Genomic DNA, 22122 nt, shown 5'->3' with positions numbered 1-22122 from the left:
GACAGCATCCTAGTATTGCCAGGTATTATCACTGAGTCATAAGGTCAATGTCATCTTTCTAAAAGGTCATCTCCTTCTGGATGACACTGAAAATTACAAGACTATGAATGTCATCGGGATTAGCACATTATCACACTATGTAAAAATCAAAGCAGCGTGTAAGAGATTCAGTGAATACTTGTACAAGGATGATGACAAAGGAAGTGACATTAAATCCAAAATAACTGATCTTGATCATTAGGACAAATCGCTGGTCAAGCTATGGGAAAGGCTCAAGGGAATCGACCTATCTATCACATATTCTCTATGCCTGTTTCCTTGTTTGCAAAATGAGGATAATACCTACTTGGCGGCATTCTTGTTTTACAAACCAACAGTGTTTGGCATAAAGTTAGGACATTAAATATTAATTCCTTTTCTCTTAATTTTTTCCTACCACCTTATCATCAAACTAGGTCTGAGGAAGAAGAGATGTAGCAGCATGGGAAACAGCATTGTGAAAGATTAGCACTTTGTCACTTACTAGCATTTGGACTTTGAAATAGTTTTCTTTCCTGGTCTCATATGTAAAGCCAGGGAATTGAAACACATGACCAATGGCAAAATTATATTCTAAGATACATGTTCATATCATTAGCAGTCAGGAGTCTAGAATCTAGTATAGTAGAAAGTTAGGATCAAAGAGATCTGTATATAAATCTTGAGTCTGAATGACTCTAAATTCTGATCCCGACCTCTGGCTTTTTCACTTGATAGCTGGATGAGCCTCCCGAGGCCCTCTGAATCTCTGAGTCCTCGCGTGTAAATGTCGGGATAATGTCCTACCTTATACGGCTGCTATTAGGAGTAAGCGAAGAAGTTCTGTAAAGTATCTCGAGCACCACTCTCCAGTGTAGCCGTCTCTGTGATGACGTCAGTGTTCTATCTACTCTGCCCAATATGGCAGACACTAGGCACATATGGTTATTAAGCCCTTGAAATGTTGCTAGTGCAACTGAAAAACTAAATTTTACATTTTATTCAATTTTAATAATTTAAAGTACTAGTTGTTCAAAAATGCCTGAGTCCTTTTTATAATTTTTTTAAATTTTATTTTTACTTATTAATATAAAGTTCTAAAAGTCTTAAAATTGAATGTAAATGCTATGGCTTGCACGTTTGTATCCTCCCCCAAATTCATATATTGAAACCTAAAGCCCAATGTGATGGTGTTAGGAGGTGGAGCCTTTGGGAGGTGATTAGGTCATGAGGGTGGAGCCCTCATGAGTTAAATTAGAGGCCTTGTAAAAGAGACCCTATAGAGCTCCTGTGCCCTTCCACAATGTGGGGACACAGCAAAAAGACCACCATCTATGAGCCAGGCAGTTGACTCTCACTAAATACTGAATCTGCTGGTGCCTTAATCTTGGACTTCCCAGCCTCCAGAACTATGAGGAATAAATTTCTGTTGTTTATAAGCCACGCAGTCTATGGCATCCTGTTATAGCAGCCTGGGCAGATTAAGACAGTAAATAACAAGTAGAATACAATCCATAGATTTTTTTCCCCCATCTGATCCTCCTCCTCCATAAAACAGAAGCCTGGAGGAGAGTACGGGGCTGAAAAGGCTGGTAAAGAAGGCAATGTCCAGGGGAGAAAGTGAACTTAATATTGGGCAGATCCCATAAGCATATTAATCCAAAGGGACAAGTGAGGGTCAGAGAGTCTAGTAGTGAACCCAGGGGTACAAGCCAGGGATACCAAGGATGACTGTGGAGGAATTCCCCAACCACAGGGCTCTTCACAGGTAAACAGGGAGTTAGGAGGGTCAGCTACTCTCAGGTGGGACATTCACTGACGCACTGAGATCTAGTACCAGACATCGGCAAGAACCTAGAACTGAACTCTGCTTTGAATAGCAAAAGCCTAGAAAATTGAAATTATTTGTTCAATGTCACGCAAGTGGTTACTGGCAGATTGAGAGTTAGTATTCCCTGCAAACTAGCCAGTCATTATGATAGACACAGCACAGGGAAATATAGCCATTATTTTGTAATATATAGCTTTAAAGGGAGTATAATCTATAAAAATATTGAATCACGATGCTGTACACCTGAAACTAACATAATATTTAGTTATAACTAAACATAACTGTTATAACTATAACGTAAATCAACTATATTTCAATTTAAGAAATAAGCATTTGGTTTTTACTGATGATCAACATGTTCACAAAGGTCATTCCAAGGAGTGATATAAAAGCAATGACATCAGCGAATAACAAAATGAAATTCTTTCTGGGATAATTAATTACAGAAATTGTAGGCATACAATGGCTCAAACTTCAGTGATCGCCAAATCTAATTCTCATAATCCTATCAGCAGTGTCACTTTACATTTCCAGTGAACAATTTACTAGTAAGGAATGATAGATAAAAAATTATGAAGACTTCATTGCCTTTACAATAAGCACTAGAAAGCATCTACTGCATGTTGCAAAATATCACAAATAATTAAAATATATCTACTTATTAAAATATCAGAATAGTGATGCTACAGCCTAGTTGTTGTTTATTTCCTCACGGTTATTTGTAAAATTCAATTTCAGAAGTTAACTGTCATTAGTGCAAAATGGAAAAACATGTGATTAATGAGTTGAAGAAAAAGAAAATAGGGCATTGACTGTATAGTTCAGCATACGGTCAATATACTGTATACAAATATACATTGATTGTGTATTTCAGATGGGAATTATGGTCTTCATTTGAGAAAAAATTCATAAATGAATCAACATTTTGCTAACACTCAATTGGAGTGTTATTTTGGGGACAATTATTGAAGTTCTACTTCTGAGTAAATTACAGTTGTATTCAACATGGAAAGACTGGTTCAATGAAAGTCTCTATTGTTGAAAATATCAATATGAAATTCAAACATCAAAATTCAAAAATCTTTTCACTTGTTTTAAGATTAGTAGCTTCAATCAAACAGAGAACATGTAATCCAACCTTGACAAGCTGTACACAAAGAAACTGTAATGAATCTGCAAATTATTTCTCCAAACTATGGATAATATCCAGTATTTGATTTTTTTTTTTCAACATTACTTGATTTTGGAATTGAATTTGGAGTCAGCTCTCCTGGGTTCTTCAGAGTGGTGAGAGAATTAATGGGACACCGTACTGTTTTTCATTGTTTCCTGATGGGAGTGTCTTCCAACAACTTAATTGCTCTTACTTTACTTCCCCCAGCCACCTAATTTTTATCCTTGTCCTTAATTGCTCCTGCCATTGGCACCATATGTGTCAGCCCATGAGGAACAATGTCAGTATCATTTGCTGCAAGATGATCCTCACTCCAGGTGGTTTCATGGCAAGATGAACAAAGGCGAAGGAGAAAGTAATTTATTTTTTAAAAACTAGAATGCCAATTTACTAATGGAAAATTAGAACTATAACTGTCACACAGACTAAAATATGCATCAGTAAGAGTTGTGCTAATAAAAACATTCTGGTCTGTGTGACAGTTATGATTTTTTTTGTAACTTATGAGTTTTTTAGAGTGTAGACTGGTATATAAGGAAAGTCAAATTTTATCCAAAAAGTGCTTGGTGAGGAAAGAAAAATTTTTAATTTTAACATTAGTAGTATCAGGTTAATAGAACCTGGGTCCATAGCCATTTCTAAATGGGGTGAACCTATTATGATTTTAGGATAGTGTACTATTGTGTACCTGAAATTTAAGAGATTGTCATTTAACTACATTAGGTCAAAGATAACCCAAACTTTATATATAGGGGACTATAGCAATAATATTTTTAACATATCTAGTTATTTGTTCAAAGATATCATTCCTGAAACATAGGGACATTGAAAACTAAAATTAATGCCTTAAATCTTACTTGGAATAGAACAGTCAGCCAACATGGTGTGCAAAGCACTGAATCATCTACACTCAAGTTATATTTGATGATATATCTTCAGAATAAAGAATTTATATTTCACTTTATGTGTTGAATGCAGATATGAACACTTTTGCATTACTATTTTAGTGCATTTTGTTATTTTAATTAGCTCAGCAAATTCTTTCTGATTTTATAACATAATCCACAGCCTAAACAAATAGTATTTATTAAAATTAACCTGGTATTTACACTAACATTTTATTGTGTACCTGAAAGACCACATGCAAACATATATTCGTAATTTGAATCCATTTGTGAAAACGATATATATATTTTGACTATATCTAAATGGCCAGCATTTTATTTACGATATGGCTAATGTCTTATTTTCCTAGGCTTTGTGCAACGTTCATGAGTGCCGAAAAGTTTGAGGTTGTATTATTGAACCTGGATGTGATTTTGTGGGGAAGGTGATAGGGAGTATTATTGACTCTCCTGTGAAAAACACACACAGAGACATGCAAATAAACATAGTTTTTCTGATCATTTCAAAGACACAGAGAAAGACTTGATGAGGAGTGAGCAAGATGGTAAAATGATTTTGAGTGATACCATGTCCTTTAAAACAAATCACTGAAGTTGTGTCAACAAGCAAGAAGTTAGTACAGTTGGCCCTTGAAAAACATGGGGGAAGGGGGTGGTTAGAGGTGCCCACTCTCTGCACAGTGGAAAGTCCGCATATAACTTTTATCAGCCCTTCTTATCTGTGGTTCCACAACCACAGATTCAACAACCGTGGATCCTACAGTACTAGGGTATTTACTATTGAGAAAAAATCCACATATAAGTGGACCTGCGCAGTTCAAACCTATGTTGTTCAAGGGTGAACTATATATTAAAAAAGCCATACAACTGAGTTCAGGTCATCAGGTCATCTATCTGTGATCCGCTCATTTGTTCATGCCTCCACTCATGTACCAACATAGGCATCAGGCTCTACACAGAGGCAAATGAAACTTGGTCCTTGCTGTTGACAAGTACACAGCCAAGACAGGATGACTATTTAATTCTTTCAGCAATGAATGTTACTTTAGGACACTGGTCTTAGCTTATTCTGATATTATTATGTACTTTGGTCCTTCCCCCAATCAACTTAGCTTTCTGTTCACCATAGCTGTGATTTATTGTTTTAATGCTTTGCATTGTTTCACTGCATTCATCAGTTCTCATTGAATTTCTCTGGATACATTTCTTGATAGGTAATCAATCCTCTTCTAGTTTTACTCTTTGATGTTTTCTTTTTTTTTTTTTTTTTTTTTTCGTATACGGGCCTCTCACTGTTGTGGCCTCTCCCGTTGCGGAGCACAGGCTCTTGGACGTGCAGGCTCGGCGGCCATGGCTCACGGGCCCAGCGACTCCGCGGCATGTGGGATCCTCCCGGACCGGGGCACAAACCCGCGTCCCCTGCATCGGTAGGCGGACTCTCAACCACTGCGCTACCAGGGAAGCCCTGATGTTTTCTTAATTGCTCTCTTCTGGACCTCACAGCTGCCCATTGCTTAGTTACCAACCCTCTCTTAAACTTCCTGTCTCTGATGGGTCTGGCCTGTGTTACTGGAAGGTATACCATACACACGAAGGAATAGGGTCTGCGAATTACCAAAATGGACCTGGGTTCAGGTAAAGATGGTGACCACGGTTGCCATAACCATCACTCTAGGCTTATGTTTCCCACAGGGGGAGAACTTTCAGAAGTCATGGTTTTAAAAGACAAGTAGATCAATCCCCACAAAAAACTGTCAAAATGCAGAAGGAGAGGGAGAGGGCGTGGGGGGAGATTATTTTGGCAGTTGTTTCAGAGGGTAACTTTAAGACAAAAATGCTAAAAAAGATTTTTTTTTATTGAAGTACAGTTGATTTACAATGTTGTGTTAATTTCTGATGTATAGAAAAGTGATTCAGTTATACATATATATACATTCCTTTTTTTTCCTTTTCTTTTCTTTTTTTTTTGCGGTACGCGGGCCTCTCACTGTTGTGGCCTCTCACGTTGCGGAGCACAGGCTCCGGACACACAGGCTCAGCGGGCATGGCTCACGGGCCCAGCCGCTCCGTGGCATGTGGGATCCTCCCAGACTGGGGCACGAACCCACGTCCCCGTGAGCTCTCAACCACTGCGCCACCAGCAAAGCCCTATACATTCCTTTTTTTAAAAAATATTCTTTTCCTTTATGGTTTATCATAGGATACTAAATATAGTTCTCTGCGCTATACAGTAGGATCTGGTGGTGTATCCATTCCAGATATATTAGCTTACATCTGCTAATCCCAACCTCCCACTCCATCCCTCCCCCTCAACCCCTTCCTCCTCGGCAACCACAAGTCTGTTCTCTATGCCTGTGAGTCTGTTTCTGTTTCGTAGATAGGTTCATTTGTGTCATACTTTAGATTCCACATATAAGTGATATCACGTGATATTTGTCTTTCTCTGTCTGATTTACTTCACTTAGTATGATAATCTCTAGTTGCAACCATGTTGCTGCAAATGGCATCATTTCATTCTTTTTTATGGCTGAGTAGTATTCCATTGTATATATGTATCACATCTTCTTTATCCATTCATCTGTCTATGGACATTTAGGTTGTTTCCATGTCTTGGCTATTGTGAATAGTGCTGCTATGAACATAGGGGTGCATGTATCTTTTTGAATTATAGTTTTGTCTAGATGTATGCCCAGGAGTGGGATTGCTGGATCATATGGTAGTTCCATTTTTCTTTATTTTTTCTTTTCTTTTTTTTTTTTTGCAGTACGTGGGCCTCTCACTGTTGTGGCCTATCCAGTTGTGGAGCACAGGCTCCGGACGCACAGGCTCAGTGGCCAGGGATCACGGCGCAACTGCCCCGCGACATGTGGGATCTTCCCGGACCGGGGCACGAACCCATGTCCCCTGCATCGGCAGGCAGACTCTCAACCACTGCGCCACCAAGGAAGCCCCCATTTTTCATTTTTTAAGGAACCACCATACTGTTTTCCATAGTGGCTGTACCAACTTACATTCCCACCAACAGTGTAGGAGGGTTCCCTTTTAAAGAAGATTTTTAAAATCAAGTTGCGCTATATATGATGAGATGTAACCTCTTTTTCCTTGTTAAAACTTAATTAAGGAGCTCCATTAGTCTTTGAGGCTTTGGAGTTGGGTTTGTTTGGATGGAGCGATGTCCTGAGCCTGAGCTCAAAGGGAGAAAAAGAGTCTGGTTGCACTCAGGAAATCTGCCTCTTGGTGTCATCTGGTTAAACTTACATTTACTCCCTGGAGCTGCTCCTGACATGATAAATCATAGTTGCTCTTGATAGTTCAAGGAATGACACGTTTTTCCTCGAATGTTGGAATATTTCAGGGTAAATGTTGCTGGACTTCTGATCCCAATATGTAGCAGAGTTTTGAAATTTTGGTGTACATCACAATTATCTATGCACCTTTAAAAAATATATAGGCTGGGGCTTCCCTGGTGGCGCAGTGGTTGACAGTCTGCCTGCCGATGCAGGGGACACGGGTTCGTGCCCCGGTCCGGGAAGATCCCACATGCCGCAGAGCGGCTGGGCCCGTGAGCCATGGCCGCTGAGCCTGCGCGTCCGGAGCCTGTGCTCTGCAACGGGAGAGGCCACGGCGGTGAGAGGCCCGCGAACCACAAAAAAATAAAAAGTAAAAAAATATAGGCTATAGATAGGGTCTCAAACCAGACCTCCAGAATCAGTTTCTGCCAGTGGAACCGGCATGTGTGAATTTTCAATAAGTTTCATAAGTATTTCTGATGTTCAGGAAGGGTTGAAGCCTGAGTTTCCATGCCTTCCCTTGTAGTGGCCTCAGGGACAGGGAATTCTGACTCCGTGCTTTGCTCTTGACAGTAGGAAAAGCAGATCTGGAACTTAGAAGCCTGGATACGTACGAGTGCTGAGGCTGCCTCTGCTGAGGATGTACATAGAAAAGGAAAGCCGGGGTCCAAATACTGGAGAATACCTTCAGTGGTGGACCTCAGAGGAGAAAGCTTGCTGGGGAAGAAGACAAAGAAAAGACAATGGAAGTTGAAGAGAGCTCTATCTTACTCATTTCAGGAGAGTGGATTCATCAGGGCGTATGCTACGGGAGGATGAGCACCCAGCAAAGGCAGTTGAACTTGGTGATCAAGAGGTTATCAGAGATGTTCAAGAGAGAAAATCATGATGGGGATAGAAGTTAGATTGCAGAGGTCAAAGGCCACTCTTCTCAACCCTCCCTAAGGAGATTTAAAACCAAAGGAATTTCTGATTCCCAGCCCGGATTTCCAAGAGAGGCCTGAACACCTGTCATCTGAATTTTTAGAAAGCTACACAGGGCATTTGGTAGTAAAGCCAGAGTCCGGGGGCCAGGAAGGAAGCAGAATGTAAGGAGTAGGGGCAGGAATATAGACCAGTCTTCCAAAATGGTGGTAGGGAAGGGGGAAAAAACCAGATGGCAGAGAATGAGAGGTAGGTAGAGTGGATAGAAGAAAACTTTTTGTGCTTTTGTACTTTCCCTGGAAGGAATCGAGCATGTTTGAAGGGCAAGAGAGGTTAAGACCAAGAGTTTACAGGAGCAACTAAGAAAGGGTAAATGAAGTTCTTGAGAAAATAGCATCAAAACCTAGCTTGGGGGGCGTGGGGGTGGGGAAGGTTAGATCAACACTGGATTCTTGTTTCATTGTGAAAATGAGCTGAGGGCAACCCTTAGGAGCCAGAGAAGTAATTGGTCCTTACCTGAGACTATTTTGTCTTCACCTGTTTGAATGTTGCATTTCAGTGTAAACTCTTCAATCCACATCGCAGCATGGAAATGATGGACCACTGTCAGGTTTGAACGAGCTAAATGGGCCAGAAGGGGTGATGCTAAAGAAGTTCAGGAAACCTGAGAAAGGTAACTGTTAGTCATTTCACAGGTTTATGGAAATGGTGATTAGGGAGAGTTTACGCTTCTGTAGACTTTCAGGTCTATTAACAAGTTCCAAAGCTTCTATAATTCTCCACAAAGATGGACATTGATTCTGAACAAGTGCTGAACAGCACTTATTTATGCTCTCAAAGAAAGTTACCATTTGCCTCTAAAATGATCGATTTTTCATTTCAGTGGAGTCTCCTTTCTCCTGCATTAAACTCCAGGAAATGCCGGGGTGCTGTGTATTCAGCCCGTATTGCAAGTAAATCATGAAAACTCTGGCAAACATAACTTACAGCTGTCAGCTGGCTTCTTCTCAATGAATGGTTCTTTGGCAGTATGTGTTTAAGCTGGTGACAATGAGTACGAAGAATGGGATCGAATTTTAACACATGTCCTGCGCAGACCCTAGCTTATTTCACCTGGCTACTGTTCAATCTATTTTTCTAGGTGCAGCAAACATAAGAGTTCAAAGGAAATAATCTAACTATGAACAAGTGATTTCTCACAAAAGATAGGGCAATGTGGCTGCTTCCTGTCACTGTGTTCATATCTACTCTTTTCTGCTCTTTGCGGGGGAGTGGGGTGGCGGCAATCATGTATACCACCCCTTTAACGGTATCAAGAACCTGTTAAGGGACTAAGAAATGCAGGTGAGCTTATTTAAACTAATGATTTCAGAATTAGGCCTAAGTAGTTAATTTTGTTAGATTCTCTTCTCTTTCCTTCAACAGCTGGATTTTTTTCTAAGATAAAGTTAATATCCACCGGGCCCTTAAAAATATGTAAAATGGACACATAATTTACTTGTTGACTTTATGGTGTTTTTGAAACAAAAGTCCAGGAGAGAGAACTCAGAATTTCTCCCTGCGGCTTACATCCACTGCTGAGAACTGGGTAAGGCTTGTTACCACTACCTCCTGTAACAGGACGGCCTGTTTAAACTCGAGTCGGTGCATCTGCTCTACAGTAATGCCAAGTGATTCACGTGTGGTTATTTTAGATGCTACTCTTTTTTTTTTTTTTTTAACATCTTTATTGGGGTATAATTGCTTTACAATGGTGTGTTAGTTTCTGCTTTATAACAAAGTGAATCAGTTATACATATACATATGTTCCCATATCTCTTCCCTCTTGCGTCTCCCTCCCTCCCACCCTCCCTATCCCACCCCTCCAGGCTGTCACAAAGCACTGAGCCAATATCCCTGTGCCATGCAGCTGCTTCCCACTAAGATGCTACTCTTGTAAGAAGTTGCTTGTCCTCCAAATTTTGAAGACGTTATTGCTCAATTCTAAATAATTTTTACAAATTCACTTATTTATATCATTTATTTATTCTGCCAACAAATTGAGTACCCTCTGCAACGTGCCATGCACCAAATGAATGAAAGAGATCCCGACTGCGGGGAAATCACTATCTAGTAGAGCAAGCTGACTTGTAAATGACACCAGCTTAATAATGAGTACTTTAGAAGTATTTGAATATTAGGCATGTTTGAATGGAGACCTATACTGTCCATGCTGGTGTGGCCGTTTAAGATGGGATTGCTTATCTCTGAGGGTCAATCAGGAAGCCTGAAAAACTCTTTGAAAGGAAGTGCGTTCACCTGTGAAGCAATTCATAAGCCCCGCCTCCCCCTCGCCCAAACCAGAGGGCAACGTCACGACGCAGGAACGTCTTTCTTAAGAAGCTGCCTCACCCTACCTGACCATCACTTCAGGTCTTTCGCTGGGATACGTCACTTCAGTTTCAGTGGAAGAGGATTTCTGTGGTCACACGCTCGGGGTAGGATGAGTTTCCTTGGGTACAAATATCCAAAGTGAAAAACTGCGTCAGGAGGACTACTCCGTCCAGAGATTTATTTTGTTTCCTTCAACAGCCAAAGTGGCTTTTGAAGATCAATATGCCCTTTGTATTGCTGCCAAAAGCAAGCAAATGTGCCAAATCATAAACTGTCTTCGGAGGAATGACTACAGGAAAGCCGGCCAGGCCCGAGGCAGCTGTCTGGCAGCCCGGCTGCTAGGAACCCACCGCCCTTTGGAGCCGTAAATCTTCACCTTGTCGCCCCCGGCGTGACTTGGCCTCCCGGGCATCAGGCGCAGGTGAGTGCCTTCAGAGGTGCAAGCTAGGGAGCCTCTCCGACCTGGTGACTCGGGTCACACGCTTGAGTAAGAATTTAAATATGCCGAAAAGCAAATAGTGTTCTCACTTTGAATTTCATTTCCCGGGGGAGAAATGGGCCCCAGCCTGTACCATCCTTTCCAGAACTGCTGGAGCGGGTCTGGTGGCTTTTCGAGGTTTCAGAGAAGGTACAGGGGGTCCCGGCAGTGGCAGAGATGTCAAATCCATGAGAGTGATTTGAAGCTTCTTTTGCAAGTAGCTAAATATGGTCTTCCACGAAGCAAACGACATTATTAAAATACTTTTCCGTGGGCATGCAGGTGGGAAGGAAAGGGAGGAGAGAAGCAGAAGCCTATCTCTCGTGAAAAGAAAACCAAGTCAACTATTTTAGTTCTCAGAATGTCCTCAAAAGAAACCAGGGTGATTTGCTGGATTTTGATAGAAATCTTAAGGAAAGTAGTGGATAACTGGCATTGAAGTAATTGAAACAAACTTTAGAGTGGGCTAAATAACTTCTGTGAACAACCACAGGGAACTATTTTGCAACCAAAAAAGTTGTGTGATGTATGGCTTAAGTCTCTGAAAGGACAAAACTAGAAGTACAATCTCTGTTCTCACTTTGGGACCAGGTTAGCATTGCTACTGGACTGGGGGTAAGTGGTGTGGAATGTGGCAGAATGTGGTTTGGGCCCATCTTTCAGCTGTGTTGAATGAACCTTCTGGATTGGCATATCAGTGAAATAGAGGGGGTCTTGGATTTCCATGGTAAAGAATTTGTTTCAGCTGCTGCTTATTCATTCATTCATTTACATACTACATAGTTAACTGTCTCCTACATGCAAAGCACTGGGCTAGGTGAAAAAATCACCATGAAAAAATATCACAATCTGTGACCTTAAGGTCCCAACACCAAGTTGGTAGGAGACCAATGAGTGCAGTTGATGAGGAAATCAGGTGGTCTGGAACAAAATGGGAAGAGCTTATTTGTCTTCAATAACTTATATTTTATCAGTAAAAGTTATTTACTGAGAATGAGGTGGAAATGGTTGGCCATTTGAGGAGCACTTGAAAGACTTGGAAAGCCCACAGTGAGAAAGGTGATAGGGTGATGGTCAACAAGGAATCTCAGAGCTGCCTAGTGGTGGAGAGGGCAGGTGCTATCAATAGGTAGCACTAATTTGTTTTGAGATCAGCCTGAACCTTTCTCATAAAACTGCAACGTGGCAAATAATGACCAGGAACACATAAGAAAGTCCTGTGGGCTGGAGGCCATTGAAGATGGTTGTCCCAAAACAGGATGCTTCTGTCTTCTTAAGGGAAGATAACTCAGGAAACACGGTTTGGGGAATAATTTCCAGGCTTGCCAAGGGCAAAAAAGAGGTAAAAATGAACTAAGAAAAAGTCACTAGTGATGAGTCAACATCACAGAGATGAGAATAAGAACACAATGTTTCAGTGCACCACTGAGGCAGCAGAATGTGGCAGAATTGCTGGGGGTTGTTGTAACTCTATGTTTAACTTTTAGAGGAACTGCCAAAATGTTTCCAAAGTGGCAGTACCATTTTACATTTCAACCAGCAATGTAGGAGGGCTCTAATTTTACCACATTCTCATCAATACTTGTTAATTCTACCCATTCTGGTGGGTAGGAAGTGCTATTTCTTTGTGGGTTTTCATTTGCATTTCCCTTATGGTTACCGACGTTGAGCATCTTTTCACGTTGTTAGCCATTGGTATATTTTCTTTGAAGAAATGTCTATTTTGATACTTGACCCATTTTTAGCTAGGTTATTTCTCTTTTCTTACTGAGTTGTAAGTGTTCTTTAAGTAGTCTAGATACAGTTCCTTATCAGATAAATGGCTTGCAAATATTTTCTCCCATTCTGTGGGTTCTTTTTTCATTTTCTTGGTTTCCTCTAAAGCACAAAAGTTCTAAATTTTGATTAAATCCAATTTACCTATTTTTTTCTTATTGCTGGTTTTTGCTGTTGTATCTAAGAAATCATTGCCTAACCCAAGGTCATGTAAATACTGTTATGTGTTTTTTTTTAAGAATTTAATAGCTGTGGTTCTTAACATTTTGGTCTGTGATCCATTCTGAGTTAATTTTTGTGTCTGGTATGAGGTAGGGGTCCAACTTCATACTTTTGCATGTGGATATCCAGTTGTCCCAGCACAATTTGTTGGAAAGAACATTTCTTTCGTCCACTGAATTGTCTTGGCAATTTTGTCAAAAATCAATTGACCCTAAATGTAAGGGTATATTTCTGAACTTTTAATTGATCTATATGTCTGTCCTTATACTAGCATCACACAATCTTTACTGTAGCTTCATAGTAACTTTTGAATAGGAACTTTGGGAATTCAAATTTTCCAACTTTTGCCTGTTATGGGCCCCTTGCGTTTCCAAGTGAATTCTAGGATCAGCTTTCCAATGTCTGCAGAAAAGTCAGCTGGGATTTTGATAGGGATTTTGCTGATGCTCTAAATCAACCTGGGAAGTATTGACATCTTAACAATAATAAGTCCTCTCTCTGATCCATGACCATGAGATGTCTTTCCATTTATTTAAGTCTTTTTGAATTTCTTTCAACAATTTCCTGTAGTTTTCAGAGTATAATTTTTACACTTTGTTAAATTTATTCCTATGTATTTTATCCTTTTAATGATATTGTAAATAGAATTATTTTCTTTAATTTTGGATCGTTCATTGCTAATGTATAGAAATACAATTGATTGTTGTATATCAATCTTGTACCCTGCAGGCTTGCTGAACTCATTTCTTTTAATAGATTTCAGTGGCTTCTTTAGAATTTTTCTATACACAAGATTATCTGGTCTGCAAAGAGAGAATGTTTTACTTCTTCCTTTCTAATCTGGATACCTTTTATTTCATTTTCTTACCTAATTGCCCTGGTTAGAACCTCCGGTAAGATGTTGAATCAAAGTGGCAAAAATGGACATCCTTGTCTTGTTCCTAATCTTAGGGATTAAAAATTCAGTCTTTCATCATTAAGTATTATATTAGCTGTGGGTTTTTGTAGGTGCTTTTTATCAGGTTGGAGAAGTTTCCTTTGATTCCTAGTTTGCTGAGTGTTTTCATCACAAGAGACGTTGAATTTGTTCAAACGCTTGTCTGCATGATCATGTGACTTGTCTTTTATTGTATTGGTATGGTATATTAAGTAAATTGATATTCCAATGTTAAACTAACCATGCATTCATGGGATAAATCCCACTTGGTTGTAATTTATAATCCTTTATTTCTGGATCTGGTTTGCTAGAATTTTGTTAAGGATCTTGGCATCTGTATTCATAAGAGAATGGCTTGTTTTTTCCTGTGATGCCTTTGTCTGATTTGGCGTCTAGACTACATAAAGAACTCTTACAACTCAATAATAAAGGACAACCCAACTAAAAATGGGTAAAGGATCCAAATAGACATTTCTCTGAGGAAAATATACAAATGGCTGATAAGAACATGAAGATGCTCAACGTCAGTAGCCATCAGGCAAATACAAATCAAAACAGTGAGATAACACTTGACACCCACTAGGATAGCTAGAATCAAAAAGTGTTGGTGACAATGTGGTGAACATTTAGAGTGGCATTATAAGAGCCCCAAAGTAGAAACAACTCAAATTTCTGTTAGCTGCTGAATGGATAGATGAAATGTGGTATGTCCATACATTGGAATATTAATACTCAATGTAAAGGAATGAAGTACTAATACATGCTACAAATTGGTTGAACTTGGAAAACATTATTTTAAGGGCACAGGAGACCACATGTTATACAATTCCATTTATATGAAAGGTCCAGAATAGGCAAATCTATAGAGACAGAAAGTGGATCAGTGGTTGCCTAGGGCTGTGAGGGATGGGGGGGGTGGGGGGGAGAGGATTGTGGGGAAATAGGGAGTAATTGCTAATGGAGACAGCTTTTTATTTTTTTTCTTTGGTGAGAGTGTTCTAAAATTGATGGTTGCATAACTTTGAATATGTGAATAGAATAAAAGACATTGAATTTTATGCCTTAATTCACATACCATACAATTTACCCCTTTATCTCAATCAAATGGTTATGTGTATATATAAAAATTGATTCTGTGAGCTAGACATTGTGCCAAGTCTTTCACATCCATTACATTGTTTAACGGTGACAGCAACCCTGTTAGCAGGAAATATTATTATCATTGAAAAACACTGAGGCTTAGAGAGGTTAAGTAACTTGTCCCAGGTCATATACCTTGTAAGTAACAGATTAAAGCAGGCAGTGTGCTTGTGAAGCCCCAAGTTAACCATGGATCTCTTCTAGCTGAGGAGACATCTTATTTTAGTCCAACTTACCTCTATCTACTGCATTTTTTTCCATCCTTGGTCATACTCTCTGTATCAGCATAGGGAAAGAAAAATGGAGGCTAAAAGCTATTTAAATACTGTGAATAGCCTTTTAAATTTGTACCTAGTAAAGAAGAAACAGAATGATCGATGACAGCCATTTAAGACGACAGCTTAACTCTCTATGTGTTTTTTCTGTGTAGACACATTCTTCAAGAGAATTCACGTATGTGAACATTTTTTTAAAAAGACTGGAGAGAAGAGCTAGGTTCAGACGCTGATTTGTTCTGCAGCAAATTAAGTCAGGGGAATAAGGCTCTCTTTTCCTTTCCTAAAACTCTTGCCATCTGGTTCTCAGTGTCCCTTTAACATAGTTTTCAGGCTATGAAATTCTGTACATCTTTATGAGCTCAAGAATTGACCTTTGAGAGGGAAGTCTTATTTTATTATGCGGACACCACACATCATAACTCTTATTTTGCTTGGAGATCTCATTCACTGTCATCACCAACATGTGCAACAAGAGATACGTCATGTTTATGGCTAGAATATTCCTTTTATTTCCAGTTATAGTTTTCCCATAAAATCGCGACTAAAAATAATCTGCATGTGGTCATTGAATGTTATTGCTTGGAACAGAAATGCTAAAACAATTTGCTTATTTAGGATCCTGGGTGTTTCCCAACATTTTGAAGCACCTCAATCCTCCACGAAATATCTCTTCAGCCAGAGCAGTAGTAATGTAAGTCTGTGGCTTTTCTTTCCATGTATATTATGGGATTGTGTTAGCTGCATAATATATTTGGTACTCCTTCCACGTGTATTGGAGAACAATGGGTAAATAATTCTATTTTGACTCTTCTCTCCTAGATATTTTATAGCTATGATGGACGTTCTTTCAGGAATTGTTCATTAAAAAATAAAATTTCCCAGTGGTAAAAGGCAGGGCCTGCACATTGTACTGAGATCCAAAAACTACTTGTATGCATCTTCAAACTTAGATTTTGTCTTCTACCTATCGTCTTTTTCTATATGTACAAGTTCCCTCTTGAACTGGGTAAACAGGCTGGGAGGGAGACCTTGCCCCAGCAGACCAAGGGCAGAGAAACAGAGGGTCCTTGGAGAATCCTCAAGGTCAAGCGCTGGGAACAAAATCCAAAGGGTTGGTGGCGGGGTGGGAGAGGGAAGTTTGCAGGGGAAGAAGCAGAAAACAAAGTCCAATAGGGAAGAGCCTAGCAGAACTAACGGGATAGGGTCAGAGGAAGGAGTGATTTCCATAAATGTAGGCGACTGTCTAAAACTTGGTACTTGTGATCTGATGCAGTGAAATGAACATGGCTCTGGATTCAAATCTTGCTTAGTAAACTAGCTCAAATAAGTAATTTTACCCCTCTGCACCTGAGCTTCTCATCTATTAAATGTGTATCTTCATGATCACATCAACACCATTACAATAACTGTCTCTTCCCAAATACCTGTAATATGCTAGTTATTTTACATAGATAATTGTGTTTAATCATCCCTCCAACCCAATGAGCTATGTTTTATTATCTCTATCTTGCAGATGGGGGAAACCAAATCTCAGAAGTTTTAATTTGTTCAAGGTCCTTTCCTAAAGCTGGAAAGTAATAGAAACAGGATTTTAATCCAAGTCTTTTGGACTCCATAGTCCCTTAGACCACTAGATTGGAATGACCTGGAACGCATGTAACCAGAGGAATCCTAGACTCAACTGTAGAGATGCATTAGCATCTCTGGGGATGGGGCCCAGAATCGTGCATTTGAACTCACCTCTTAGGCGACCATCATGCTCTGCATAAAAGTACTTGCTACTCAAGGTGGGGTCTGTGGTCCAGGACCAGCAGCATCAGCATCACCTGGGAGCTTGTTAGAAACGTAAATTCTCAGTCCCTATCCCAGCCCTGCTGAATTAGAATCTGCTTAGAGCTAACAGGATCCCCAGGTGATTCCTGTGCACGTAAGGTTCAGTGAAGCCTGTTCTACAGGGTTGTTGTGAGGATTAAAGATACTAAATATAAAGTGTCTGCCATATCAAAAGGACCCTTTGTTACCGTTCCCTTTTTTGATTGAATAGAAGGTAGTGTTCTGGGAGGGCCTACAAATACAGGGTTAGGGTAAATATCTGTTTTGCTCTCGCCTTCCTTTTGGGTCTGTGCCCAGTGCTGTTAGGTTGTTTTCCAGTATCTCCCACCCATCCTTCCTTTCCTGAAAGCGTATCGTGCTGTACTTCCTCTACCTACCCTTTGGTATGGAGTCAGAAGGTATGGGTTTGACTCTCGGCTTGGCCAATTACTGTCTGTGACCTTGGGAAAATCAATTAACATTTTTGACCCTCAATTTTTTCAATTATAAAAAGAGGATGAGGAGGGTGAAAATACTACATTTTATCCCACTAAAACCTAAGAGTTAGTCCTATCTGCCACTATCGTTAGGGCATCAACTGGTGAAGTAAGCACGAAACATAGGAAGAGAAGAAAAGTATTAGAATCTGTATTTTCTTCTAAATTTTAAACAACCTTTAAATCTATTACTCATATGTTTTAATGACAAAAATCTGCTTTTAGAAACAGGGTAGAAATAATCTACAATAAAAAAAATAAGTTTAGATCTAAATTCACAAAACTTAAAATTTGGCCAGAATCTTTAGGAAATTGTGTCATCCAAATTCGTGATTTTTATGGTAGTAGAAACAACAATTAAGTGACTGTTTAAAATGATGGATTACGCTTCAAGATAAGTAAGGAGTAATAAGGAGGAGTAAGACTTGGAGATGAACTTCCTCCCCACAAATACATCAGAAATACATCTACATGTGGAACAACTCCTACAGAACACCTACTGAACGCTGGCAGAAGACCTCAGACCTCCCAAAAGGCAAACTCCCCACGTACCTGGGTAGGGCAAGAGAAAAAAGAAAAAACAGACAAAAGAATAGGGATGGGACCTGCCCCTCTGGGAGGGAGCTGTGAAGGAGGAAAAGTTCCCACACACTAGGAAGCCCCTTCACTGGTGGAAATGGGAAGTGGGTGGGGAAGGAAGCTTTGGAGCCGCGGAGGAGAGCGCAGCCACAGGGGTGCAGAGGGCAAAGCAAAGAGATTCCTGCACAGAGGATCGGTGCTGACCGGCACTCACCAGCCCGAGAGGCTTGTCTGCTCACCTGCCGGGGCGGGTGGGGCTGGGAGCTGAGGCTCGGGCTTTGGCCGGAGCGCAGGGAGAGGACTGGGGTTGGCGGCGTGAACACAGCCTGCAGGGGGTTAGGGCGCCACGGCTAGCCGGGAGGGAGTCCGGGAAAAAGTCTGCACCTGCCAAAGAGGCAAGAGACTTTTTCTTCCCTCTTTGTTTCCTGGTGCGCAAGGAGAGAGGATTAAGAGCGCTGCTTAAAGGAGCTCCAGAAACGGGCGCGAGGCGCGGCTAAAAGCGCAGACCCCAGAGACAGGCATGAGACGCTAAGGCTGCTGTTGCCGCCACCAAGAAGCCTGTGTGCGAGCACAGGTCACTATCCACAACCCCCTTCCGGGGAGCCTGTGCAGCCCACCACTGCCAGGGTCCCGGGATCCAGGGACAACTTCCCCGGGAGAACGCACAGGGCGCCTCAGGCTGGTGCAACGTCAGGCTGGCCTCTGCCGCCGCAGGCCCGCCCCGCACTCCGTAGCCCTCCCTCCCCCCGGCCTGAGTGAGCCAGAGCCCCCGAATCAGCGGCTCCTTTAACCCCGTCCTGTCTGAGCAAAGAACAGACGCCCTCAGGCGACCTACACGCAGAGGCGGGGCCAAATCCAAAGCTGAGCCCCGGGAGCTGTGCGAACAAAGAGAAAGGGAAACCTCTCCCAGCAGCCTCAGGAGCAGCGAATTAAAGCTTCACAATCAACTTGATGTACCCTGCATCTGTGGAATACCTGGATAGATAATGAATCATCCCAAAATTGAGGCAGTAGACTTTGGAAGCAGCTGTAGACTTGGGGTTTTTTTGTATGTGACTGACTAGTTTCTGATTTTTATGTTTATCTTAGTATAGTTTTTAGCGCTTGCTATCATTGGTGGATGTGTTTTCTGGTTTGGTGGCTCTCTTCTTTTTTTATTTTAATAACTATTTTTTAGTTTATTTTTTCTTCCTTTTTTTCTCCCTTTTCTTCTGAGCCATGTAGTTGACAGGGTCTTGGTGCTCCGGCAGGGTGTCAGGCCTGAGCCTCTGAGGTGGGAAAGCCACGTTCAGGACACTGGACCACCAGAGACCTCCCGGCCCCATGTAATGAAAATCGACGAGAGCTCTCCCAGAGATCTCCGTCTCAACGCTAAGACCCAGCTCCACTCAACAACCAGCAAGCTCCAGTGCTGGACGCCCCATGCCAAACAACTGGCAAGGCAGGAACACAACCCCACCCATTAGCAGAGAGGCTACCTAAAATCATAAGTTCACAGACACCCCAAAACACATCACCAGACGCAGTCCTACCCAACAAAAAGACAAGATCCAGCCTTATGCACCAGAACACAGGCACAAGTCCCCTCCATCAGGAAGCCTACACAGCCCACTGAACCAACCTTACCCACTGGGGGCAGACACCAAAAACAACTGCAACTACGAACCTGCAGCCTGTGAAAAGGAGACCCCCAAACACAATAAGTTAAGCAAAAGGAGAAGACAGAAATATGCAGCAGATGAAGGAGCAAAGTAAAAACCCCCCAGACCAAACAAATGAAGAGGAAATAGGCAGTCTACCTGAAAAAGAATTCAGAGTAATGATAGGAGAAATGATCCGAAATCTTGGAAATAGAATGAGGAAAATACAAGAAACATTTAACAAGGATCTAGAAGAACTAAAGAGCAAACAAACAATGATGAACAACACAATAAATAAAATTAAAAATTCTCTAGAAGGAATCAATAGCAAAATAACTGAAGCAGAAGAACAGATAAGTAACCTGGAAGATAAAACAGTGGAAATAACTACTGCAGAGCAGAATAAAGAAAAAAGAATGAAAAGAATTGAGGACAGTCTCAGAGACCTCTGGGACAGCATTCAGTGCACCAACCTTAAAATTATAGGGGTCACACATATTTGACCTATAAATATCAATTAAGTCCAACTTGTTTAATGTGTCATTTAAAGCTTGTGTTTCCTTATTTATTTTCATTTTGGATGATCTGTCCATTGGTGAAAGTGGGGTGTTAAAGTCCCCTACTCTTATTGTGTTACTGTCGATTTCCCCTTTTATGGCTGCTAGCATTTGCCTTATATATTGAGGTGCTCCTATGTTGGGTGCATAAATATTTACAATTGTTATACCTTCTTCTTGGATTGATCCTTTGATCATTATGTAGTATCCTTTTTCTTTTGTAATAGTCTTTATTTTAAAGTCTAATTTTTCTGATATGAGAGTTGCTACTCCAGCATTTCCATTTGCATGGAATATCTTTTCCCATCCCCTCACTTTCAGTCTGTATGTGTCCGTAGGTCTGAAGTGGGTCTCTTGTAGACAGCATATATACAGGTCTTTTTGTTGTATCCATTCAGCCAGGCTATGTCTTTTGGTTGGAGCATTTAATCCATTTACATTTAAGGTAATTATCGATATGTATGTTCCTATTCCCTTAATTGTTCCTATTTTCTTAATTGTTTTGGATTTGTTTTCTAGGTCTTTTCCTTCTCTTGTGTTTCCTGCCTAGAAAAGTTCCTTCAGCGTTTGTTGTAAAGCTGGTTTGGTGGTGCTGAATTCTCTTAACTTGTGCTTGTCTGTAAAGGTTTTAATTTCTCCTTCGAATTTGAATGAGATCCTTGCTGGGTAGAGTAATCTTGGTTTTAGGTTTTTCCCTTTCATCACTTTAATTATGTCCTGCCACTCCCTTCTGGATTGCAGAGTTTCTGCGAAAGATCAGCTGTTAACCTTATGGGGATTTTCTGGTATGTTATTTGTTGCTTTTCCCTTGCTGCTTTTCATATTTTTTTCTTTGTATTTAATTTTTGACAGTTTGATTAATATGTGTCTTTGCATGTTTCTCCTTGGATTTATCCTGTGTGGGACTCTCTGTGCTTCCTGGACTTGATTGACAATTTCCTTTCCCATATTAGGGAAGTATTCAACTATAATTTTGAACTCAAATCAGTAGAATTAGAAATGAAAAAGGAGAAGTAACAACTGACCCTGCAAAATACAAAGAATCATGAGAGGTTACTACAACCAAATATATGCCAATAAAATGGACACCCTGGAAGAAATGCACAAATTCTTAGAAATGCACAATGTTCTGAGCCTGAACCAGGAAGAAATCGAAAATATAAACAGACCAATCACAAGCACTGAAATTGAAACTGTGATTAAAAATCTTCCAACAAACAAAAGCCCAGGATGAGATGGCTTCACAGGTGAATTCTATCAAACATTTAGAGGAGGGCTAACACCTATCCTTCTCAAACTCTTCCCAAATATAGCAGAGGGAGGAACACTCTCAAACTCATACTGTGAAGCCACCATCACCCTGATACCATAAGCAGACAAAGATGTCACAAAAAAGAAAACAACAGACCAGTATCACTGATGAACACAGATGCAAAAATCCTCCACAAAATACTAGCAAACAGAATCCTGTAGCACACTAAAAGGAACATACACCATGATCAAGTGGGATTTATCCCAGGAATGCAAGGATTCTTCAATATATGCAAATCAATTAATGTGATACATCATATTAACAAATTGAAGGATAAAAACCATACGATAATCTCAATAGATGCAGAAAAAGCTTTTGACAAAATTCAACAACCATTTATGATAAAACCCCTCCAGAAAGTAGGCATAGCGAGAAGGGA

This window comes from Aethalodelphis obliquidens, unplaced genomic scaffold, assembly GCF_003676395.1.
Source record: "Aethalodelphis obliquidens isolate GAN/ISIS:26980383/991018 unplaced genomic scaffold, ASM367639v1 scaffold33, whole genome shotgun sequence".
NCBI classification, from domain to species: Eukaryota; Metazoa; Chordata; class Mammalia; order Artiodactyla; family Delphinidae; genus Aethalodelphis; species Aethalodelphis obliquidens.
Note: the sequence above shows the minus strand (reverse complement) of the source record.